This window comes from Lepidochelys kempii, chromosome 6 (assembly GCF_965140265.1).
Source record: "Lepidochelys kempii isolate rLepKem1 chromosome 6, rLepKem1.hap2, whole genome shotgun sequence".
Lineage (NCBI taxonomy): Eukaryota > Metazoa > Chordata > Testudines > Cheloniidae > Lepidochelys > Lepidochelys kempii.
In genome coordinates, this window is record NC_133261.1 from 1,658,585 (window position 1) to 1,677,648 (window position 19,064).

Genomic DNA, 19,064 nt, shown 5'->3' on the forward strand with positions numbered 1-19,064 from the left:
GGAGGACATGAACTCACCAGGCGGACCAATGCTGGGGAGAAGGGTTCCTGCCCCCCTAGAGCCTGAGGGCATAGGTGCCGAATTTCTAATCTGCCAAGGGGGGCTCTGCCCATGTCCCACCCCCACTCCACCCCTTCCCCCAATGTCCCATCCCTGCCCTGCTTTTTCCCACTCCTGCTCTGCCCCTGCCCCTTCTTCCTGCCCCTCCCCTGAGTGCGCTGGGCCCTCGTGCCTCCCCCCAGTGCCACGGAACAGCTGATCCGTGGCAGGGGGAGCTGCTGGGAGGCAGGAGGCGCTGGGAGGAGGGAGAGGAGCTGCTGGGGGGCTGCTGGCGGGTGCCTAAGCCTGAGGGCGTGTGGGCGCCACCAGAGCAAAGGTCTGACCCGTGGTAAGACTGCAGCGCAACCAGGGCCTGGGCAGGAGGCCTGGGACATGTGAGGAGCAGACTGTGAACTTTCCTTCCAGCCCCATAGATGGTTGTTTCTAGTCTCCCGGGGCCCTTTGGGTGGGGCCCCTTGTTCCTTGAACTGTGCCCATTTTCCCCTCTGGGTCAAGGGAACTGGTGCCAGGACTCAGATCCATTCGCCGTCCAGTGCTACTGGGGGCCTGCAGAACCAAACCGGTCTAGGGAGCCGCCCCAAGAGCCCGGCCTCGCTCATGGCTCCGGGTGACAAAACTAGAGAGTGAAAGTGGAACTGAGCAGGCAGCGGCCAGCCGGGCTCTGTGCAGAGCCAGACACGCAGAGAGCCAGGGAGGTGGTGGGGGACACCCAGAGACAACCGGAGAAATTGAATTAACCGCAGGGTCTGCGCTGGAGTCTGCTCACCAGGGTGAGCTACAGGGCAAGAGGGAGCCCAGGGCTGGGCTAGGTGGGGGCTGCGGGTCGGGAGTGAGGGGCACCGGCAGGGCTGGGGGGGGCAGGGCTGGGCTCACAGGGGGCTAGGGGTCGGGAGTGAGGGGCACCGGCAGAGCTGGGGGGCAGGGCTGGGCTAGCAGGGGGCTGCAGGTCGGGAGTGAGGGGCACCGGCAGAGCTGGGGTGGGGGGGCAGGGCTGGGCTAGCAGAGGCTGTGGGTCAGACATCAGGGGCACTGGCATGGTTTGCTCTGGCCAGATGCCATTTATCCAGAAGCCCCAGTGCCCTGTAAGCAGGGGTGGGGGGCAGATTCAGGAGGCCCAAAACAGCCCCCCTCTAATAAGAACTGGACCAACTGCAGCTGGCGTTTCCGAGGCCCCTTGGCCGGCTCGTACAATCTCACCCCACAGCTGAACCCACATCCTGGCGGGTCGGGTGCTTCTAGCGGGCTGAACTGGGAGGTGGGGGGGCAGCAATGGCTGTATCATTCCCTGAACTCCCAGGGCCCCCAGGAATCCCAAAACCCCAGAAGCAGAGAGACACTTGCCAGCCCTGCCCCAAAATGGGAGTGGCCAGCGCACAACAGCCGAATGGAAACTTACCCAGCCAAGTGGTGAAAACTAACAATAGAGCCCAGGAGTCCTGGCTCCCAGCCCCTCTGCGGTAGCATCTTAGCCCCGGTGTTCCCATGTGCTAGCTCTTGACCCAGTGGATCTCCCCAGGCCTGTGGGGTCAGGGGGATGGAGCAACTCCGGGAGGACGTCACCTGCTCCATCTGCTGGAACGTGTTCAGCGACCCCGTCTCCATCGAGTGCGGCCACAACTTCTGCCGGGGCTGCCTCTCGACTCACTGGAGCCAGATCTCAGCCCAGGGGCACCGCTGCCCGGAGTGCCGGGCTCCCTTCTCCAGGGACAGGATGATCCCAGACACACGTGTCAGAAACCTGGTGGAGAAAATCACCAAGCCTCAGCAGGAAGAGCCGGAGCCGGTGAGACCAGACGGGCCGGATAAGGGGAAAAGGAGCTTTCTCTTGTAGGGGATTCTGGGCCCAATCCAGCCCCAGGGCAGGGACTGCCTGGCTCAGGGGAGCAGGGAATGGGACATAGGGCCTGTCCCCTTTAGAGGGAGCCAGTCCTGATCTGGCCCCAGAGTGGGGACTGGCTGGCTCAGGGGGTGGGGAAGGGGACACACAGACTCAGACTTGTAGGCCAGAAGGGACCATCATGATCATCTAGTCTGACCTCCTGCAAGCTGCAGGGCACAGAACCTCACTCATCCTCTCCTGTAATAGACCCAGAACCTCTGGCTAGTCACTGACATCATCCAGTCGTGGTTAAAGGACTTCAAGTTACAGAGACTCCACCATTTATACTAGATCAAACCTGCAAATGACCCGTGCCCCATGCTGCAGAGGAAGGCGAAAACCCCCCAGGTCTCTGCCAGTCTGAGCTGGGGGAAATTCCTTCCCAACCTCAACTATGAGGATCAGTTAGACCCTCAGCATGTGGGCAAGACCCACCAGCCGGACACCTGGGTGTCTCTAGTAACACAGAGCCCTTCCCATCTAGTGTCCCATCACCGCCCGTTGTGGGATATTTGCTACTGGCACTCGCATTTGGGCTACATGCCATGGTAGGCAGTCTCATCAGACCATCCCCTCCATAAACTTACCAAACTCAGTCGAGAAGCCTCCAGAGCCGGGTGGCTGGAGAGCGGCGGCTGCTGGCCAGGATCCCAGCTCTGAAGGCAGAGCCACCGCCAGCAGCAGCGCAGAATAAGGGTGGCCTGGTACGGTATTTCCACCCCTACTTCCACGCTGCTGCTGGCGGGATGCCGCCTTCAGAGCTGGGATCCCAGCCACCAGCCGCCGCTCTCCAGCCGCCCAGCTCTGGAGGCAGTGCAGAATTAAGGGTGGCAATACTGTGACCCACCGAAAATAACCTTGAGACCCCGCTCCTCCCCCTGCAACTCCCTTTTGGGTTAGGACTCCCAATTTGGGAAATGCTGTTTTGCCCATGAAATCTGTATAGTTTAGGGTAAAAGCACACAAAATAACAGATTTCCCAGGTGAAGACCAGATTTCACCATCTGGGAGGCATTTTTCATGGCTGTGAATTTGGTAGGACCCTAGATATTACCCTTGACTTTTGCAGATTAATTAGAAATCCTTGCTATTGGGCTTGCAATTTCATGTGCTAATTTCCTTAATATTCGAGGATGGAAATGATCCAGGCCCCCCAGTTTGCTCCCATTAAGTTGTTTGAGTCTGGTTTCCATTTCAACCAATTCAGTGACAATTTCTACTCCCGTATTCTTGTTCTCATTAGCTATCTGGCCACAAGCTTCTCCTTGTGCTTCTTAAAAACTGAGGCCATGCCCATATCTTTAGGTGTTGGCCCATGCAGCCTGTATCTTTTATCTCCACCCCATCCTCAGCGCTTATCGGTCCCACTTCTTCTTTCCTTGTTTTCTTTTTCTTTATGAGGCTAAAGAACTTTTTCCTGTTGGTTTTAATTTTTTTGCAAGTTCAAATTCTGCTTGGCCTTTGGCAGTTCTCATTTTATCCCGACATGGATTCCTCCCAGTTTCCATTCCTCAGAGGCTTTCTGCTTTCTCTTAATCACCTCTTTGAAATCCTGGTTCACCCAGTTTGCTCAGCAACCCTTCCCTATGGGCTTTTTCCTGGATGCAGACTGCAGAGAGTTCCTGCATCTTTGACAAACCCTGTCCACATCCAGATGTGCAGGCCAGGTCACTTCCCTGCCTAATTCCCTTAATTTTTTGAAATCCAGGATCCCCAGCTGCTGACCTGTTTTGGTTTATCCTTCCATTTAGTTAAATGGAATTAGCTCATGGCCACTTGAACCAAGGCTGTCCTCTACAGCCAGTTCTTCAGTGCGGTCCTCGCTACTTACCGATACTAAATCTAAACTGGCATCACCTCTTGTTGCTTTGGTCACTGATGAAAAAACCTCTCAGCTGTCTCACCTCCAGGATTATCTGGGCCCTGCCATGATGAGCAGCACTTCTCCAATCTCTGTCACAAAAATTAAAGTCTCCCATGATCACACAATTCCCAGTGGTATTTATTTCATTCAAGCTATGAAAGGGGTCTCCATCCATATCCAAACCAGATCCTGGAGGTCTGTAGCAGACCCAAGACACTCTCCCAGGGGAGCCCCTGGTACCTTTCTTCCCCACAGTGATCTTGACCCAAAAAGATTCTGTTTCACCCATTTCATCCCTTCTCATTTCTTTCCACTCCACCTCTTCATTAACACACAACGCTACTCCGCAACCTCTGCCTTTTGTCTTTCTTCCCTGTACCCCGGTCATGGCTGCTATTGCACCATGTGTCTGGTTTCCTGTCCCATACCCGTAGTTTTAGTTCCTTCCCTTTTGTCACCCGGGCTCATCGCGTTGCTGGGCAGACACCTCACTGCTTCCACTTGGCTTTGCTGCCGGTATCGGCCACCTGACTCTCAGCGTCGGTGCTCTTGGCACTATCGTTCCTCTTCTCATCTCTTCTCCTGCCCTCTGTCGTTCCTTTCTCCGTTGCTCCTACCCTCTCCTCCTGCCTCCCGCTCGGTGTGAGAATCAGGCCTGGAGGTTCCATGAGCATCTCCCAGAGTTCCTAGTTTAAAGCCCTTTTCATCAGCTGTGCCAACCTCCACCCCGGAAGTCTATCCCCCACCCTGTTCAGGTGGCGTCCGTCCCAGGAGACCAGTCCTCTGTCCGTGAACGCCTCCCCGTGGCCGAACATCCCCACGCCCACCTTAGCCCCACTGCCTGACCACTTGTTGATCATCAGCGTCTTGTCTCACCTTCGCTCTTCTCCAGGGACAGGTAGAATCCCACTGAAGATCCCCTCCAGGGAGTGCTGCCCCTGATCCAGCCCCAGGGCAGGGGACTGGCTGGCTCAGGGGGTAGAATGGGGCACAGGGCTCTGATCCAGCAGGGAGCAGGGGACTGGCTGGCTCAGGGGTGGGGTCGCAGATCTGACCCTGCTCTCTCCCTGCAGCAGGGGCCGGGGTCTCAGCTGGAGCTGGGGCGCCCGGTGCAGCTGGCGCGTCTGGATGAGGAAGAGAACCTGATCCTGGACAAGAAGGCCCTGAGCCGCTGCCTGGAGCAGGGTGGGGCGGGGGACGCCCCCGTCTGCGTGGTGTCCATCGTCGGGGGGCAGCGCCGGGGCAAATCCTTCCTGCTGAACTACCTGCTGCGCCGGCTCCGGAGCCCGGTGAGTGTGAACGGGAACAGGAGTGAGATGGGGTGTGAGCGGCCCCATCCTGCCCCCTGCTGGAGGGCTCAGAGTTGCACACGTGTGTGTGAGTACACACACCTCATTGCATGTCTGTCAGCCTGTCTGCCTGGTACTCTGTCTGGTAATATTGTCTGTCTGTCTGTCTATCTGTCTGAACCCGAGCAAGTCTGTCTTTCTGTCTGTGTGTCTGTCTGGAATGCAGCGTGTCTGTGTGTCTCTGACTGTTTATCTGTCAGAATCTGAGCACGCCCATCGCCCTGTGTTCCTCCCCGCCCCACCCTAGTAAATTAACCCCCAGCCCCTTCCCAGGGCTTACAGTCTGGAGTGTGCAGGGACCAGTCACTCTTCTCCCCCACCCTGCACTGACCCCTCTCCCTGCATGTTCCTTTCCGGCAGGACGCGAGGGACGGGTCGTGGATGGGCCGGGAGGATGAGATCCTGGAGGGGTTCGAGTGGCGCGCGGACGAGGAGCGAGTCACCAACGGGGTGTGGGCGTGGAGTCAACCCTTCTGGGTTCCCACCCAGGGCGGGAAGGTGAGTGGGGGCATTGGGGGTGCATAGGAAAGGGGGAAGGAGACATGGGGACACTAGGAGAAGGGAAATGGGGGAAAGGGCTGGGAACACAGGCAATGGGGAAATAGGGAAGGATGGAGACATGGGGAAGGAGGCCCCAGGGGAACCTGATGGAGACATAACGGGGGGAATGGAGAGGAGCGAGAGGAGGGAGCTAACACTGGGGTGGGCAAAAATGAGATGCCAGGGGCCATGGGGGTGGAGCAGGGGGCAGGCTCTGGGGGCGGAGGGGCCATGGGTGGCTGGACAAAGCCGGGAGCTGACCTGGGGCTCTCCCTCTTGGCCCCCAGGTGGCCGTGCTGCTGGTGGACACCGAGGGCTCCATGGACATTGCAATGGAGAAGGAGACCAGCATCAAACTCTCCGCCTTCTCCATGCTGCTCAGCTCCTATCAGGTTGGGGGTCCCCGGGGGGGCGCTGTGCTGCAGAGCACAGTCTGGGGGCTCCGCAGGGGACATTTCCCCCAGCAGTCCGGGCTGGCCCCAATGTCTCACTGGGGCACTAGGGGGCGCTGTGCTGCAGGGAGCGGGGCAGGGGCTCAGTAGGGGGCGCTCTCCCCTGGCAGGCAGGGCCGGCCCCGATGCCCCCTGCAGCACTAGGGGGCGCTGTGCTCGGGGCGGGTGACGTGGCTGGGAAGGGGCCTGGGGCGGTCGGCCCTGCTCGTTGCTGTAGCTCTGTCTGTCTCCTGACTATTTGCAGATACTGAATATTTCGAATAAGGTGAACGACACGGATCTTGAATACCTGGAGGTGAGGCCAGGCAGCCTGACACAGAACGTGGCTGGGCCAGGTTCTCCCATTAGCCCCACAGGGTTATTATCCCTCCCCATAGCTCCTGTGGGGAAACTGAGGCCCAGATAAAGAAACCGACTCTCCCACGGTCACGTGGGATTCTGGATTCAGCACTGTCACCCTTAGCCTAGCCTGGCTGTCTGCTTCCAGGTGTCCGGCGTGGGCCCCTGGGTCAAAGTTAGGACCCCTCCCTCCCCTCCAGCCCAGCTCCACAGTCAGTGGGAAGTCTGCTGGGGCCAAGTCCTTGGGCGGTTGCTCTGCCCCCTGATCTGCTCTGCTCTTACCCAGCCCCAGCCCCGCCGGGTCGAGCCCCTGGCCGTCACACCCTTAGTGACATCTCTGCCACCTGCGACATACTGCGTGTCCTGCCCCTTTACTGCACCCCAGGGGGGATTCTCTGTGCGGGGGAGGGGTTGGCTCTGGGAGGGTTTTTATCTGTCCACACGGCCCTGGGTCCAGTGGGGGGCAGAAACCTGGTTAACGTGGAGCTAGAGCAGTCCAGGGAGAGCTCGAGTAATCGCCACGTGGCCGAGATTGTTGGAGGCGCGAGCAGAGCCGTGGTGTCACCCCCGGGGCTGGGCAAACAGTGCTGGTGGCGTCTGTCAGCCGGAGGCAATGGGGCTCTGTGGGTTGGAGGGTTCATCTCAGGAACCCCTCAGGGAAAAGACCTCACATTGGGCTCACTGACCCCCCCCCCACCGCCACGTGGTGCCCTGGAGTGAAGGAGGGAACCCTGGAACAAGACTGGCTCCTCTGTGGGGCATAGGATCCCACAGCCGCCCCCACCACCCTCTTGGCCGGGGGCATCCCACTTCTCTTTCCACCCCGTGGAAAATATCTCCATCTCTCTCCAGCTTCGTTTTGCACTCGCTGGGCCTCGCTCTCTGCGATGGGCGGAGGGAGCGGCTCAGATGGGGATGGGGGGCAGTGATCAGGCCCCTTTCTGTTCACCTGCAGGATGACCCCGCAGTGTAAATGCCTCCCATGCCCCAGACTCGTCCCCCACCCCTCTTCTCTTTGCTCTACAGATGTTTGTGCGTGTGGCCGAAGAGGTGGGAAAAGCGTACGGACTGGAGCCCATTCAGGTGAGACGGCTTCCGCCATCATCACCCGCCCTGCCCCATGTATCCCCACACGGCACCCCCTCCCCTGCGGGCATTGGGATAGGGACGTTATGGGTAACTCCGCTGCTGCGGCTGACAATACTTATAGACACAGCACCACCCCGTATTCACCGTGAGGGGGCCTCCGTCATGCCGCTGGCCAAGATCCGTGAGAACAGCGACCTGCCTTTGTACGCAGGCCTCTTCAGCTCCCTGCCAGCCCCCCTGTCTTGTAGACGCCCTTCAGGGTCATTTCCGCCACTACAGGACATGACAGTGCAATCGCCTCGGTGCAACGAGTGGTCAGCGATGACCGTCATTAATCACTGACCCCACCATTGGTCCACCACATTTCGAGCTGCCAAGGCACCTGGGCTGGTTCCTAACAGGACAGGGCAATTGTGCAGCCCGTCTCTTCAGATGGGGTTTCTCTGATGACCAGGGATGTAGCTGTGGTCAACTTCAGCCTATGTCGCATATCCTTGACGAGTGCCCACGGACTTCGAGGGTGGGCTACTGGCTCTGCACCTGGCTGATGACTATGCTGTCAGATGGCTGGGGACTTTGAGCATATGCTGAAGACCCCTCCCCCACTCCACAGCCTGCTCCTGCCCCATGCACCCCCTGCCCCATTCCCTCGGGGCTGAGGTCTTCCCTCCAGACATCAACCTTCTCCCCAACCCAGCGTCCCCCCACCCCCAGAGACCCTCACTCCCCTCCTGTCTCCCCTGCAGCATCTAGACCTGCTGGTGCGGGATTGGAGCAGCTCCCCGGACCTTGGAGCCGAGGGTGGGGAGCAGCATCTGAGATACATCCAAGAGGTGACTGTGGGACTCAGAGAATGGAGGAATGGGACATGGGGCCTTTCCCCTCGAAGGGATGATGGCTCCAGTGTTTCCAACCTGGGGGAGGTGGGACCGCAGGGAGGTTGTGTGAAGGGTGGTGGGGGGGGGGGTCCCAAGTGCAGGGCTGGAGTTAGGGTGTGGCAAGCAGAATATTTGTCCAGGGCCCTGCACCATAGGGGACCCTGCAAAGCTAAATTACTTGCTTCAGCCCTGGATGTCCGGGCCTCAGGCATCAGCTTCAGCCCACAGCGGCCGGAGCTGAAGTTGAAGTCCAAGTTTAAGGTGGAAGTCACCATTTTTTTTCAAGTACAGGGGTCCAGATTGTCTATTAAGGCCAAAGGGAGTCACCAGCACAACCAGGCTGAGAAACACTGGGCGTGAGTTTAGCTGATGACGTCTCCAAAGAATCCATCCGCACGGAGCAACCTCCAGCCGGGGGCTGCAGATGCAAAGCTGGACTTTCCCTGCAATTGCTTCTCCAGGCCGGGCACCTGTTGCTGCCCTACGCTCAATGAGCCCAGGCAGCGTGGAGGGGGAAGCAGCTTGATTGCAAAGGGGAGAGGAGAAAAACCAGGCCAGGGGGAGTGAAAGGAGCAGGGTGGGACAAGAAGTCTGCAGAGACTGGGACCTGGGGTGGGGAGACAGGGGCTTGGAGCAGGGAGACTGGGACTGACGGACACTCCTTTCGCTTCCTGCCATCCCCTGCCTTGTTCACTGCCCCCCTTCCAACATCTACCACAAATGAGGCCGGGCCCCTCCAAACCCTCTCTGACTGCCTGGCAGGTCTGGCTAATGTTAACACAGGTGTTTGTGTGTCAATGTAACCATTGCCCCTGGCTCTGGCAGATTCTGGAGGCGAGGAACCCTTGCAAACACCCCAAGGCCCTGGAAGCGCTGAAGAGAAGCAGCAGCCGCTGTTACCTGATGCCCTTCCCTGGCAGAGGGATCACGATGGGGAGCGAGGGAAGGCTGAGAGGTAACGGACCCAGGACAGCGGCTCTAAGCCCCCTGCCCTGTGCAGAGCAATGTGACTGGGGCGCTGATCATGCCCGTGCGTGGTAGGTAGAGAGAAGGGGGATCAGACAGGCCCTGTATTCCCCCACCATCGTCCATCTCTCTCCCCTTTGCAGACATGGATGATGATTTCCGGGGGAGCCTGAGGGACTACGTCACCGCCCTGGTGAGCTCGGCTGGTCAACACATCCGGATGGACCAGCATGGGGAGATGCTCACTGGGACACAGCTCGCTGCCAAGATAAAGGTGGGGACTGGCCAGCTGTGCTGGAGGGAGCAGGAAGGGGATGCTCTCTCCTGCAGTCAGTGATGACCCCAATACCCCCTATTCCCCAGCTGCCCCACCCCAGAGGTGGTTGCATCTCAGCTCCAGGTGAGCTGTCCCCATGTTCCCAGCCTTTCTAAGCCCTGTGGAGTCTGTGACATGATGATTTCTTTTGGTTCCTTTGCAGAATTTATCTGATGTGATGAAGAACCATCGCTCCGGCTTCTCCTCTCCCTGTCAGGTACCGTCTCTGTCTCTGACCTGATCATGGGGTGTGTCCCCTCACCCGTCCACGTCAGGGTTGGGGCAATGTTGGGATCTGGGTCCATGCTGCGGGAGGTGACTGGGAAAGAGTCTGGGTGAAATCTTATTTTCTTGGACTCCAGGGTAGAAGAATTTCACTAGCCTGGAGAGCTGCTGGTACTGGAGTGTTCATCCCACCTACAGACACGTCTCCAATCCTTGAGACCCATAGCACCAAACCCTGTTTTTCCCCAGGCAGCTCCTGTTGGTGTTTAAATGAGAGGAGTTTTTTAGAGCAGGTCTGAAAATGGGGGTGTTTTTCCTGCAGAAAACTTGGAGTTTCCAGCAAAACCCCAAAATATCTCTTGTGTGGAAAGGCCATTGCCACAGCTCTTGGGAATTGTAGGTCTTGTGCCTCACGCTCTCCATTCTCCTCTACGGGTTGGGCACCTGGTGGAACTACTCATCCCATGATGCACTGCAGGTACCAGACACCATCACTCCCCTCCGCAAGAGATAATCATTCTCCTCTGTGGATTGGTCTTGCAGCTTGCACCGCACCTCCCATGAGACCAGCCCACAGAGGAGAATGGGAGGTTAAGGCAACCAAACTACATCTCCCACCAAGCGCCATGGTATCCTTTCCTGGTGAGGGTGCAGTGCATCAAAGCTGCAGGGCACCATGGGAGGTGTAGACTGACCTGAGTGCTGGGGGTAGAGAGGAGATTCAGGCATCTCATGAACCACAACGCATCAGCATCTCCTCTCCTGGTGCATGTATCATGGCCCTGGTGCATCATGGGAGGCACATGCAGTGGCAGGGGAAGGGGGCAGGACAAGGTGGATTCAGGGGCTCTGTTCGCTGGCCTCTCTGGGAAGTGGGGCGTAACCACGGCACAGCGTGCTCCAGCCATGCCCCCAGCCCACCCCCTGTGCTGGGTCCGGCAGCACGGACCTTTCCACCCAGCGTCACGGGGCCTCTGGGGAGCTGGGAATTGGGCCGGCTGAGCAGAACTTCTGCCCTGGCTCCTTCGGTCTGATCTGCCAGCCGGGCAGCGTCCCAGCACAGCCCTCACCGAGCCCTCCACGTCCGAGTCATGCCACCTTCCCCCGCAGCCGGGCAGGACCCAGGGTAGACAGACCCTTTGACATCGTCTGTCAAGTTCTCTTGGGCGTCAGCCTCAGATGGGCTGCGATAGGAGCTACGTGAGGAGAATCAGATGCGGGAAGCTTCTCTGCCCGGGGAAAATAGACCGGCCCAGCTAGAACAGAATAACTACTCCACAACAGCTGCACAGAAGAGCCTATTCCAGAGTCCACAAGAAGATTTAACCCAGCCCTCAACCCCAAAGGAGAGCTGAGATTCACCTGGCTCCTGGAAATCAATAATAAAACCCGAAATCCCACCAGACCTACGAGAGCCGCTGTCACTGATGCTCTCTTGGGCATGAGCCTCAGGCCGAGCCCGGCTGGGACAGGGGTTTTCAAAGTCCTCGGCTCCAGGAAAGTGCCACAAGGGCAAAGTGCAGGTCGGGGCAAGAAAGGGAGCCGAGGCTGGGCTGCTGCGGGGATCGAATTGAAAAGTGGTGGCACCAGCAGCCCCAAGCAGCTTCCACACGGGCTGGCGATCTCGCTTTGTTTCATGAGGTTGCTGCGGTGGAAGCTGCAGCCCCTAGGTGGAGTCGGGGCCCCATAAACTGCGGCTCACCCCAGCCTTGTCCTCCCGGCACAGATGGCCATCACCTTCCACAACCAGAGAGTCCTGGACAGGGCCCGCGCAGACCACGCTGTGTTTCTGAAGGAAAAGGTGAGTTCAGGGGTGTCGCTGTGCCCCCAGCCAGGGGAACCCCAGGGAAACATCCCAGCCAACCCCGTGGGTTATGGGCTTTGTGGCAGGAGAGGAGACCTCATATTCACTTTCAAGGGGCTGCGGAGACGGGAGACTGCAACCCCGGCACAGCAGTGGCCTGGATCTCGGTCAGGAGGGTGGAGGAAGGTGCTGTGCTGTAGCCAGAGGGTCTATTGGTGAGATGGGGTCGCACACCCGCCCCTTCTAGCCCCTTGCACCCCACTATTGTCCCCTCCTCTCCGGCCCAACGCAGGACGGCCTGTCCCGGTGCATGGACGACTGTCTGACGGTGGATCCGAGCGCAATGGCGCATCAGTTCATGGAGCAGCGCAGGGCACTGCTGGAGCGGTGCCGGAAGGAGGTGAAGGAGCTGAAGGAGGAGACGCTGCTGACGGCCCTAGAGGCGGAGCTGACTCGGGAGGCCGAGACCTTCCTGGAGACCTACCGAAGGCGCTATCAGCATCACACGAACCAGAGAGCCCTGGCCAGGGCCCGCGCAGCCCACGCTGAGTTTCTGAAGGAGAAGGTGAATCTGGGGCAGGAGGGCTCTGCCTCCCACCCGGGGAACCTCAGGGAACCATCCTGGGCAGCCCCCCGGGCTGTGGGCTTTGGGGATGAGGTGGGAGTTCAGATTTCCAGCTCCCAGGGTGGCTGAAGAGATGAGAGACTCCAATCCCAAACCTTGGGGGGGGAACTCAGTTTTGGGGGTTCTGGGCAGCACCTGGCATGATGGCAGCCCCGATCTCAGTCCAGAGAACTGTGCCTCACCCAACATAATGGGGGCCCAGTCTCAGTCATGGGGAGAGGGGTGTGCAGCACCTCGCACACCTGGGGCCCCGATCTGACTTGGGGGGTTGGTCTGTGTAGCAGCTGGCATGACGGGGGGTCCAATTTGAGTTGTGGGATCCTGGCACGATGGCAGCCCTGATCTCAGTTGGAGGGTGTTTGTACAACAAGGCCCCCATCTTGGTCGGGTTCTGTCACGGAGTCCCCGGGCGATGCTCGGGAACTGCTCCCTATGCAGCCAGGCAAGACTCTGGGGAAGTCTCCTCTCAGGGAGCAGCCTGTCTTCAGGACACACAGCTCACACAGCTTCCACCTTCCTGGGTCTGACCTCGGAGCATTCAGCATCCTCTCTGCCCCTCCGTGAGCTTCCAACAGCGAGTCCCCCCATGCCGGGTCCTGGGGAAGCCAGGGGGACCTGCCCCCCCAACTCCGCAGTCAGATGTGATTCTCAGCCAGCCAGGAAAACAGAAGGTTTATTAGACGACAGGAACATGGTCTAACACGGAGCTTGTAGGTGCAGAGAACGGGACCCCTCAGCCGGGTCCATTCTGGGGGGCAGTGAGCCAGACATCCCCATCTGCACTTCACTGCATGTCCCCAGCCAGCCCCAAACTGAAACTCCCTCCAGCCCCTCCTCCTCTGGGCTTTGTTCCTTTCCCGGGCCAGGAGGTCACCTGATTCCTTTGTTCTCCAACCCTTCAGCTCTCACCTTGCAGGGGAGAAGGGCCCAGGCCATCAGTTGCCAGGAAACAGGGTGTCGGCCATTCTCTGTGTCCAGGCCCCTGCACACACCTGCCCTCTAGGGCTCTGCAATGATCATACACCCTTATCCCGCCACCTAGAGACTTAAGAACTGCATGGGGGAAACTGAGGCACCCCCACACTATTCAGAGGAAACATTAAGAACAGTCCCACTTCGTCACATCTCTCCCCCCTTCGAGATCGAACTGAGCGGGGTCACTTTAGCCGGTGACCTGGGGAAGTTCGAAGCCACCAACATTCCAGTGGATGCCCCAGCATCTCTCCCATTCCTTGGTGGGAGTTACACCAGGCCCTTCCAGTTTCATGCTCTCCCTTAGGTTGCGGTGGTCAATAGTACTCTCATGCCGCATGTGCGAAGGTTTATGTGGTCCTTTTGCCACCCCAAAACTCCCGGGCATCAAACTGGGATCGGGTCTTCTCCCAGTGCTCCAGTCTGGAGGCCTGCAATTCGGGCTCTCTTGGTTAAGAGCCCCCATCTTGACCTGGGCCACATTCACAACAGAAAATTTCTGGCTGTTAGGAACTGAAACTTTCTTGATTAAATCACGTTCACCCCCTTCAGTGGCAGTAAACTGCTTGCAAAGACTCCAGGAGGATTCCTTTCCCTAGGGCTTTTCTATGCAACAATTCACCCTTCACAGAAATTCTGCCCTTACCCTCTTCACCTAGGGCTTGCTCTAGAGGAACACTTTCCTGAGCAACAACAGACTCTTTCTGGGTCTCCCTTACATCCAGAATTACCTCTGGCCCATCCGGCGGATTCCTACACAATCCTCTTTCAGGCAAACTTACTGACTCCCTAGATAAAAGGTCAGAAGCATTCTCCTTCCCTTTGCCACACATAAGTTCAGGAATCTTTTCCTTCTTGCTGCAGGTTTCCACACCCTCCGTAGGTAACACAGTCAAATAATCTTTCTGCTCTCCTTGTGCCCTGGCTAGGACCTCACCCTGATTAGACAGAGTTGCTGCACCCTTTCCCAGCCACACACTAGCAACGGGCAAAATACAAGCACCAGAATTGTCTGGGCTCTGGGATTTTACATAGACACTAACTGGATGCGACCTAGTTACAGGGCCATTCTCCCGAGCAGACACAAACTTAGGACCCTTCCCTTCCTGGGCTTTAGCTGAATCCAGAACCAGCTCTGAGACAACTGCACTACCCTCAACCAGCACAGGCTGAAAGGCCCCTTCTGTCTGCTCCACAGACGAAGAAGAGCTGGACACACTTTCTCCTTTCCCAGACACACAGCTTGGGATCTCATTCCCCTTGTCCCAGCACACAAGGCTGGTCACAGACAACTGCTTGGAGACCAGGGTAGCTCCCTCCACAGGCAAGTCAATACCCCTGACAGACACAGACACGTTTCCTTCCCTGTCCCAATTCTCTACCCAGCTAACAGGTTAGGTCCAGGGACTCTCATCTTCCACTCTCCTCGCCTTCCCACCCTGCTGACTAGACACAGCCATCAGCTCACAAGGCTGCCTAGGCTCATCCAGGCTCCTTACCAAGCACCTTGCCACTCCCCACAGATCCCCTGCCCTGCCTGTGTCTCCCCCACTCAGCTGGGGTCTCAGCTCCCACTGTGCTCAGCACTGCCCTTGCTGTCCCAGTGGGGGTAGGCAGCGAGCTCCCTGCTTTCCTCACTGCATCAGAGCCAGCCTGAGCCCCCTCTCCGGTGTGCAAGACGGCGGGGAGCATCTCTCTGTCCCATCCAGCCCCAGGGGTCTGGTTACAGGCAGGCAGGTAGCCTGAGCCTACCAGCTCCTCCCCACTGCCAACCAGGTCATCTGCATTTTCACTGACCATTTCCCTCTCCGCCGATTGGTTCCCTGGATTCAAATTCAAAACCTCGGCAGTTACTGGAGCAGGGCCTAGATCCTGTCCAAAGAGACACAGTCACCAACAACAGGGTCTCGCAGCTCGTATCCTGGAGAACCCAAACGACCAGCCAGCCCCACCCCTCCTGGGTCTGCACAGGGATCTGGGCCATAGGCAGGGCGAGGGGCTTCGTCCCTGGGACCCTCACCCAGCTCACACAGCCCCTCAGCATCTGAAGCTGCACCACCCAGGGCCTGACACCAGTTCTCTCTGTCCCAGGATCTCGCCACCCCAGGAATGTCTCCCCATTGACCATCACCTTCCGCTCCCGGTGGTCAAGGGGCCTGACCCCAGGAAACTCCACACAGACATATAGGTTGGGACCAGGAGTGGGAGCCTGTCCACCTCCCCACCCATCTGGCTGACGGAGTCTGTGGCCTTGGGACCCAGCAAGGGAGCTAGACACCGGGGCTTTTCCGCAGGGTCCCCCTGGTTCAAATCTCCAGCCTGCTCAAAGGCAGTGAGGTGGCATCCACATCCCCCCCCTCCTTAACCAGGGGCAGCGATTTAGTCTCGAGGCTCCCTGTGGAACTGGCCCCCCGGGGTCTATCCCCACTCACCCCTGGGGGGTCCCCTAGGCCTCTCCGCTCCCCCACCGCCAGTTCATGCTGCTGCTGCTTCTGCAGCTCTTTCTCGGGCTCTCGCTGTCTCTCACAGTCCTCTTGCTCTCTCGGACTCAGCTCCAATCCCGTCCATCTCGATCCCCCGGTGGGGAACCCGATCGTGAAGACCCTCGTCTGGTCAGGGACAGGAGTCTTGGGGATGCCGGCTACCACTCCAGCTGCTCCCAGATCCTGCTATAGCCCCATTGGGGGTCAGGAATCTGTCCCTTAGAGCGGTCATCCTCCTCCAGCCGCAGGATGAACTGTGCTTTGGTGAACTTTCCAATGCGCGACCCTCTCTTTCTGCACAGGGTTACAATGTCCTTCTTAAGGAGACGGTGACAGGCCCTCACTCCGCTCTTCCCAAGTTGTTGTGGACTCACAGGCCTGTGTACTCTCAGCTCCCCACGGTTTCCAGGGAGAACCCCTAGTGTGCCAGCCCTTCTCGAGGTCACCCCCTCTTTGCCAGGGTCGAGCTGCAGACTCCTCCGCCCCTTGGAGTGCTCACTGCAATCCCCTGGGGGACCCTGTTACTGCAAAAGTCCTTCTCTCTCCCCGGGCCAAGCTGCAGGCTCCTCCGCCCCCGAGACTGCTCACTGCAGTCCCTAGGGGGACCCCATTACTGCACAGTCCTTCACGCTGGTCACACACTCCCAGGGGTTAACCGCCCCCCGAAACCGCTCCTCTCTGAGCCTTCAGCAGGCCTGGTCCTCGTCAATCCCCCTTCGTTTTACTGCTCCCCAGTCACTTACTGCAGAAAGCGCCATCCACGGGGTGCAGTACATCCCACCGCTGCCACCAGTTGTCACGGAGTCCCTGCGCAATGCTCTGGAACTGCTCCCTATGAAGCCAGTCAGGACTCTGGGGCAGTCGCCTTTCTGTGAGCAGCCTGTCTTCAGGACACACAGCTCACACAGCTTCCACCTTCCTGGGTCTGACCTCAGAGCATTCAGCATCCTCTCTGCCCCTCCGTGAGCTTCCCACAGCGAGTCCCCCCATGCCGGGTCCTGGGGAAGCCAGAGGGTCCTGCCCCCGCAATTCCACAGTCAGACGTGACTCTCAGCCAGCCAGTAAAACAGAAGGTTTATTAGATGACAGGAACATGGTCTAACACAAAGCTTGTAGGTGCAGAGAACGGGACCCCTCAGCCGGGTCCATTCTGGGGGGCAGTGAGCCAGACATCCCCATCTGCACTTCACTGCATGTCCCCAGCCAGCCCCAAACTGAAACTCCCTCCAGCCCCCTCTTCCTCTGGGCTTTGTCCCTTTCCCAGACCAGGAGGGCACCTGATTCCTTTGTTCTCCAACCCTTCAGCTCTCACCTTGCAGGGGGGAAGGGCCCAGGCCATCAGTGGCCAGGAAACAGGGTGTCGGCCATTCTCTGTGTCCAGACCCCTGCACACACCTGCCCTCTAGGGCTCTGCAATGATCATACACCCTTACCCCACCGCCTAGATACTTAAGAACTGCCTAGTGGAAACTGAGGCACCCCCACACTATTCAGAGGAAACATTAAGAACAGTCCCACTTCATCACAGGGTCTAAGCAGCACTTGCCACGTCTAAAACTCTTGGCTGTCTCCTCTCCCTGCTACTGCAGGACACCGATTCCAGGAACCCACTTAAATGCCTGAAGGTGAGGCCGGGCAAGGTGGCCAAGCAGTTCGCAGAGCGGCGTGGGGACTTGCTGGGGCAGTGCCTGAGAGACATGCTGCCGAAGAAAGAGGCCCTGGGGACGGAGCTGGAGAAGAAGCTGACGCAGAAGAAAGAAACTCAGCTGCAGCAGCTGGAGAAGGAGCTGATGCGGGAGGCCGAGACCTTCCTGGAGACCTACAGGAAGCGCTTCAGGACATTTGCCATGACAGTTGCCATGCCTTGGCATGGGGTGGCTGGTCCTGGCACTGGTGCGTGGAGCTGCTGCGGCGGGAATTGCCACTAGTGCCATTAAAGGGGAGGAGGAGGACGGCACTGAGGAGCTGTCTGATACGGCCCCCCTGATCTGAACAGTGCCCCCCCGACCCTATCTGCGGTTGATGAATACAGTGACAGGGCTATAGCGTGGCCCAGACATGTCAACCACAAACCACTCCACAGCGGGGCAGCCATCGCCCACAGATTCTAAGAGGGGACATTGATCCAACCCGCTCCTGAAAACTTCCAATGACTGTGTGACACCCAGGCCCATCGGTACCTGCTGGTAGCGGGTTCAGTGCCCTGTGTCAGCAACTCCTAACAGGCCGGACAAACTCGCTGCACCTAACACACCGCTGTCATGGTATTTATCCACAAATAGTGTCTTGTAATGCTTCAAATGCATCCCAGGAGCACACGGTATTGATATCTGTGTGAAATGTAGGCCCTGTCATGAGGTGAGGAGCTACGTGCATATGTGCATATGGAAAACACGTTTTCAAGTCTGAATAAAGGCAGGGTCAGCAGACAAGTTTCTGCCAGATGTAGGACGTACATTTGTCAGTCCACCTCAGTTGACGTCAATTAAACTTTGTAAGCCAGCCTCATGCATGCCCCATGGACATAGGAAGGTAACACAAAGCTATGGGGTCATCATGCTGGAGAATAAACCACGGCGGGAGGGGAACATACTCCTGACTTTCAGGCTGAACAAACTTTCGGTGGGTAGAAGGAGAAGGTAAATGGATGCCCCTGTATCCTTCACCGCTGAAGCAAAGGGGCAGCGATTCGGCAAGAGGGGGCCCAGCAGTGCTGGTCCGAGATGCAAGGAGCTTGGTTTAGGTGGGGTAACCTGCTTTAGCCTGTTCCATTTGGACTCAAGGAAGCACGTTACAATTTTGCTGTATGTGCCACCCTTCTGCCAGCGGCATCGGCAGCTACCAGGGCCAGGTCGAGGTCGAGCCCTTCCTCTCTCTGCCCCCAGTCATCTGGGAATCTGTAACAACTCTGGGCACCTTTGCCAGGCAAGTCTCTACCCACTCTCCATTGCAGAGGTTTGAAGAAATGAACTTTGCTGGGGGCAGCAAAGGGAAGGGAAGGGCCGGGTTGAACTGGGGACGTATATTTACAGTTTAACGCCTTCCACCATTGTGTACCTCAGGGCGCATCAGTCACAGTCCCAGCAGTTGGACCCTGAACGCAGTTTGTTCTGCACCCACCCTCAGCTCATGGCTCCCCAACTTCTTCGTTCACAGTTTGAGTTTCTGGGAGTTCAGGAAAATCAGGGCCTCTGGCCCATGAGCAGCTGTGGGGGTCTATCGC

At 58.2% G+C, this 19,064-nt stretch overlaps 1 pseudogene; it reads left to right on the forward strand.

Moving 5' to 3' along the window:
- The first annotated feature begins 707 nt into the window (after nt 1-707).
- On the forward strand, nt 708-18,276 carry LOC140912305 (RING finger protein 112-like; annotated as a pseudogene).
- The last annotated feature ends 788 nt before the right edge of the window (nt 18,277-19,064 follow it).